Genomic DNA, 6,266 nt, shown 5'->3' with positions numbered 1-6,266 from the left:
CTGATTAACTAATATTCAGTCAAGATCATCATCCTAAGCATGTGCACTGCTGAGTCAGCTCAGCTGCACTACCATTCTTGAAGCAAAGAGGGGCATTAATTAGTCTAGTAGATCATGCTTGTTGTTTTACTTACAAGTTACAAGTTACAAAAATCTGGTCCAAAAAAAAAAGAACTGCAAAACATACTGAGCACCTGATAAGTACATGCACTAGGTAAAGTATAATGTCTTATCTGACACGGTGAAGGCGGCTAGAAGTAAAAGAATTTTCTCTTGTTGATTGAAGACTTTTCTACTTAGAATGATGGCGTGAGTTGTTAGCATTCTTAACAGACTATTATGTGACTACTGATTGTTAAACGACAAGGGCATTTGTCCATCTTTCACGCCATCTTTCCCGAGCAGTCATCCCTTCTCGACAGTTCTAGCTTTTGCGAGAACCCTGTACTACTACATATAGCTGAACAGCAAAAACGATCTTGCCGGTCGTCGACGCGGTGCCTCGGGCTCCGGCAGTCGCAACCGCAGCAGAGGAGTGGGTCGGCTGCAGGTCATACATATGGGGATGGATGACCACCGAGGTTAGGTATGCTCTTCTCCCCATCCTCCCCCTTCCTGTCAATATTCTGCAGACAAGATTGGAATTTCAAACTGTACAGTCTAGACTCTAGATAGACAAGTTGCTTATTTTACTGGGCAGATCTCTTGTTAATTTGGACAAGATAAAGATTGCAATTTTTTCTTGAATTTGTGTGATTTGATCCTGTCTTGATGTTTTTGGGTTTCAATTTGATTTGGCGCTTTCTTTGCTGCTGGTGATGGATGGATGTTATTAACCCTATCGTTCTTGTGTGTGCGCTTTCTTTGTTGCAGCCTGGAGCTAATACGGGAGCTGATGAAACCATGAGTGGCAAGTGGCTGACGAGCTACAGGGGGTACACGAGGACCACCTCTCCTTTCTTTCCCTTGGTGCCAGGTAGGTGCAACACTTGTTGCTGTTGTGAAGACCATAATCCTAATCTGGAGGCATTCAAAGTTTGTGGTACCATGCCAAGTGTTAATTTATGTTTTTTGCTCTAACAGGAAACATGGAGTGTGCTGATGACCCTGGCAGCAGCGGTAGAAGCAACTGGGGCAAAATCATGAGCAAAATTGTTACTTGTTACTCCTTCCCCATTCTCTTTGTGTATGTTCAACACATCCACTGTAACAAACCTTTTGCCCCTGTAGGTTCATCGAATAGATGCCAAAAATAAGTTCATCAGAACATCAATTAATTTTTTTAACCAAACAATTCATAAAATGAGGAAAGAAGTTCATATATAATATAAGCAAAAGTCCAAAATGTAATAAAGCATGACTTTTTTACATGAAAAATTTGCATGTTTCGCCCGTGCCATGGGTGTGGCCCTAGCAGAGGTGCATCTCCCCTTTGCCAGGCTCCATCTCGGTAGATTTTAGCTGCTATTGTCTTTGTTTTTGTGTTTCAACTTGCTATTGTCCATGGTTAAAAGATAATGATGTTGCTTTTTTATATATGTCCACAGTTTTTTAGTTCCTGATTGAAGAAAATTTTGTTCCTTAGGTGAAAGAACTTGATTTCTTTTGTTCCTTTGTGGAGGAATAAGGTCACCACACAGGTAGGGAGAAGGTCACCATAAAGGCAGGGAGAAGGTCACATAAGGTTCATAAAGAATGTCGGAGTTCAGGAACGGAGTGTGTGATCTTTGTGTTGTTTTTTGGGTGCGAATCAAGGGTATGCGATCTCACATCCTGTGTATTATTGAGATGGACTCCCTTATCCTCAAAACCATATTTCCTGCAAATATGATAGTGGCAATGCTACCGTCATGTGTAAAGAAAATTAGATATGTACATGTACAGAACCTACAACAACTTTACGGGGAGTTGATGGATTATTCAGTGGTTGCTGCTGCCACTACTGATTTTTTTCTTGGGATGGTCTTCATCCACCGTTCAATAATTCACTTGTTTCTTGGTCGCATTTTCTAAATGAACTAAGAAGTTCGAATTAAACTAACACAGTAGCTCGATTTTAATAAACAATTCATTTTTTCGGTTCTATAAATAAAACCAAGAAGTTCAAATTAAAATAACGGAGTAGTTCAATCGTAATTAAAAAACATTTGCCCGTTTCTAATAATAAAACCAAGAAACTCGCATTGAAATAACAATTTTTTTGTTTGTATAACAAGGACTTTTCCGGTTACTAATGACTAATGTACCAAGAGTCCAAATTTATGAAGCTAGTTGATGTTTGTTAAAACTTAGATTACCCCAATAGTAAAGATTAAAACCAAGAAATTCAATTTTAAAAAACGGAGCAATTCAATCTATATAAAAAACTCGGCTTTTCTCGTTACTAATGAACAAAACCAAGAAGTTCAATTGGAAAACGTGGAGCATTTTGATATTTATTTGAATTTTTCCAGTTACTAAAGAATAAAACTAATAAGTTGAGTTCGACATAACGAAGAAGTTCAATGTTTCTAAAAAACCCTCCGGTTTTCACATTTCTAAAAATACACAATGAAGTTCAAAATAAAAAAGGTAGAGCGGTTCGATGCCTATAAAAAACTCAGATATTTTAACGTAATCGAGACAAGTTTAGATTGATAATTGCGAGAGTCTATAAAAGCTCGAATATTTTCACGTAGCCGGGAGAAGTTTAGATTGATAACTGCCAGAAATTCACTTATTACATGGCATGAATTTTGTATTAAAAAAGAATGAAAAAGAAAATGCTAAAAATTTTGTTGCTAGAAGTTCAAGTGCTCTACCCGAGAAAGTTAAAAAATTCTTGTGAGAGATGTTGAACAAAAATACGTGACAGAAGTTCAAGGTGAAAACAGCGGAAAGTTCAACTACTTCGTTTCATAAGAGGAAAAAAATACAAAACTAAAAGCCTAAAAGGTTTGTTACAAGAAGTTCACATGCTCCACCCTGCACGGTTCAAAAATTATATTTACGGGACGTCCGTCGTTCATTTACATGTTGTTTTAAAAAGCAAAAAACAACATTGTTTTGGCATTTTAAAAACTGCTGTCGAACGACAACGAATTTGTAACACATGTCTACATGAAAAACTTGCTGCAATTCATAAGCTTTCCACCGGGTATATTATGTGCCACATTTCGATGAATGTTTTAAAAATTTCATGTATACTTTAAAACACGTTTTTGATGTATTCAAAAAATTCTTACTGTTGAAAGAAGTTCATAGTGAAAACAATGAGAAGTTCAAGTACTGCAAGGAATGCATTTCAGGTGAGAATAAAAGTATAGAAAAATAAAAGCATAAAAGGTTTGTTGAAAGAAGTTCAAGTGCTCTGTCCGGAGAAGTTCAAAAGGGGTTCACCTTGTATTTTCATGTTCGATTTTTTGTATAAAAATCGAATACAATTCTTTACTCAAAATATGAAAAGGTGAAGTTCAAATTGAAATAACAGAGAAGTTCGGAGTTTATTAAAACCTAGGATTTATCTATTCAAAAAAACACAACGCCATTTTTTGCACTTTTAAAAACAACTCATAAACGGAAAAAATGGTTGCTAGAAGTTCAAGTGCTCGGCGAGGAAAAGTTTAAAAAATTCTTGTGAGAGAGGTTCACCGTGTATTTAGATGTCCAAAATACATAAAAAATATGTTATTTTTTGTGTTTTAAAATAATTCTCTCAAACTAGACAGATGTTCAAAGTGATAATAACCGGAAGTTCACGTACTACATGGTGTGTATGTCATATAAGAAAAATACAATAAAGTGAAACAGAGTGAAGTTCAAACAGACTTGCCCCAGAAGTTCAACTACTTCACGCATTGCAAAAACCAACACGTCAAAAACAGAGTGAAGTTCAAACAGACATGCCCGAGAAGTTCAACTACTTCACGCCGTGCATTTCCATTCGCGATGAAGGCAGAAATCATGATCTCGTCATTTTCTAATTTATTTCAAAATGGCAGGAATATCATTTGTGTAAGTTCAAGTCCTCGGACGGAGAAAGTTAAAAAAATATTGTGAGAGAGGTTTGTACAAAAAAAATATCATTTGTGTAACACTAACGAAATAGATGACAAAATTACAAACGAAAATATGTCACAGAAGTTCAATGTGAAAACAGCAGGAAGTTCACCAACTACACTAAATGAATTTCATATGAAAAACTTTTAAAATCATTGCGAGTATGAAAAACTGATCAACACGGGAAAGTTGCGTGTTTACAACAGCTTTCCATCGGTATATCACTTGCTCAATTCCAGTGAGTGGATGAAAAGCTACGAGCAGTGGATGAAGAGCTACGAGCAAGAAAAGCACGAGAAAAAATAGAGTGAAGTTCAAGTACACATGCCGAGAAGTTCAAGTTCTTCATGTGGTGCATTTTTGAAGAATCTGTTTCGCGATAAAGGAAGAACGAATGACCCCGCCGTTCTCGAAATTACTTGAAAATGGCTAGGAATTAGAGAAAACTATCAACAAGAAAAAGTTTCACATTTTTCATAGCTTTTTTAACGGTATATTATTTGCCCCATTCCAATAAAAGTTGTAGAAATTACATCAAAAATATGTTTTTAACCATTTTCAAAATTGACATAAAACCGTAATGAATTGGGAGAAATAATATATACCAAAAAGTTTCGCATTTCCTCAAGCTTTCCAACGCCATATCATTTGCTGCATTCGGACGTAAGGTTAAAAAATTAGCTTGAAAATACGAAGTCAGTGGAACTTGTACCGTTTTCTAAATTACTTTTAAACCGTTCAAAAGTAGAAAAAAACTTTCAACAAGAGAAAGCAACACATTTTCATAAGCTTTCCAACGCCATATCATTTGCCTGAATTGGATTGGCCGTTTAGAAATGGCATCGAAAATACGAAATCGGTTGTTCGGTTTTCAAAATTTTATGATTTTCCAAATTACTCTTTAACTATAAGGAATTAGAGAAAACTTTCAACATGTGGAAGGAGCAGTTTTACAGCAACTTTCCAACGCCATATTATTTGCCTCATTTCGATAAACGGTTTAGAAATGCGATCGAAAATACGATTCATGTTTTTTGTATGAAGAAAAAATGGTTTTCAAAACTGCTCTTAAACGACTTACATTTTGCCAAAAATTTAATTTGGGTCATGATACTGGTGTCCATAGCTTTCCAACGGTATATCGCGAGCCCCATTTGGGCAATATTGTCGGAAGTTCAACCTAGAACTCGGAGAATTTTAGGTCGAACAACTCAGGTAGTAAAATTGCAAAGAACACAATTTCATCACGACCCGAGAACAAAATCCGCCAACGAGCGAGTTTCCTATTTAAAACCGGTATTTAGTTGCTAAAAACATTTGTAGATTACACTATCATCATATAGAACACGCCTAGCCAGAATAATTCGCGGGAGAAGCCACGGTTGCGAAGATAGCCCGAAGGTCGGGTTTGTACAAAGGGAAGTTGAGGCACGTTACTCAGGCAGTTCAGGTTGTGATCAGAATATTATTCTGATCCCGTGATTAGAATAGTGTTATATATATATATATATAGAGAGAGAGAGGGAGAGAGAGGGAGAGCTCGTCATGGAGGGCACGACGCGGTTGTGTGTGAGAAATAAATTTGTTGAGGGCTTGAGGGCGGGTGTGACATAAATGGAGATCGAAATATGTAGAGAAATAATGAGCATGCATGTGTCGGATACCAATAGCTCTATTAACAAAATGATGAAGATCGATCGACACAAGAAGTATGTGTGGTGAGGGGGCTGGGTCGATGGAGAGACCTAAACACAAAATTTTCATGTATACAGTAGTAGTAGACTTAATATTCACATTTTAGTTTATTGTACATTTTAAATATTGAATTGAGGACCATGCATGGCTTACATTTTATTTCCGAGTTTGTGTTATACATGCATGGCTTGAAAAAGTAGATGCACCATACTGACTCGATCGTTGTTGTATTTGTGTGTATGGTCAGATGCTTGAATACATACAAAGTTTTCTTGCCATCATATTGTTCTTCTTTTAAATTTGAATTTGCAATGAAAAACTTAGTGTGGATACTATGAAATGTGAAAACCACATTGAGATCACTATATCACAAACTCACTTTAATTCAAGAACTCGTCATAGATCAATTACCGTGTCTTTTGGAATGACCAGTTATTTGCAAGGAAAATACGGGCAGTGTAATACATATTGAATCGTTCACCAATTTTAAAGAAGATTACTTTCGCATTCTCGAATGGTAGCACCTGGCAGCG

The sequence above is a fragment of the Triticum urartu genome, chromosome 7 (assembly GCF_003073215.2).
Source record: "Triticum urartu cultivar G1812 chromosome 7, Tu2.1, whole genome shotgun sequence".
In the NCBI taxonomy this organism is placed as follows: domain Eukaryota; kingdom Viridiplantae; phylum Streptophyta; class Magnoliopsida; order Poales; family Poaceae; genus Triticum; species Triticum urartu.
This window is presented reverse-complemented; position numbering follows the sequence as displayed.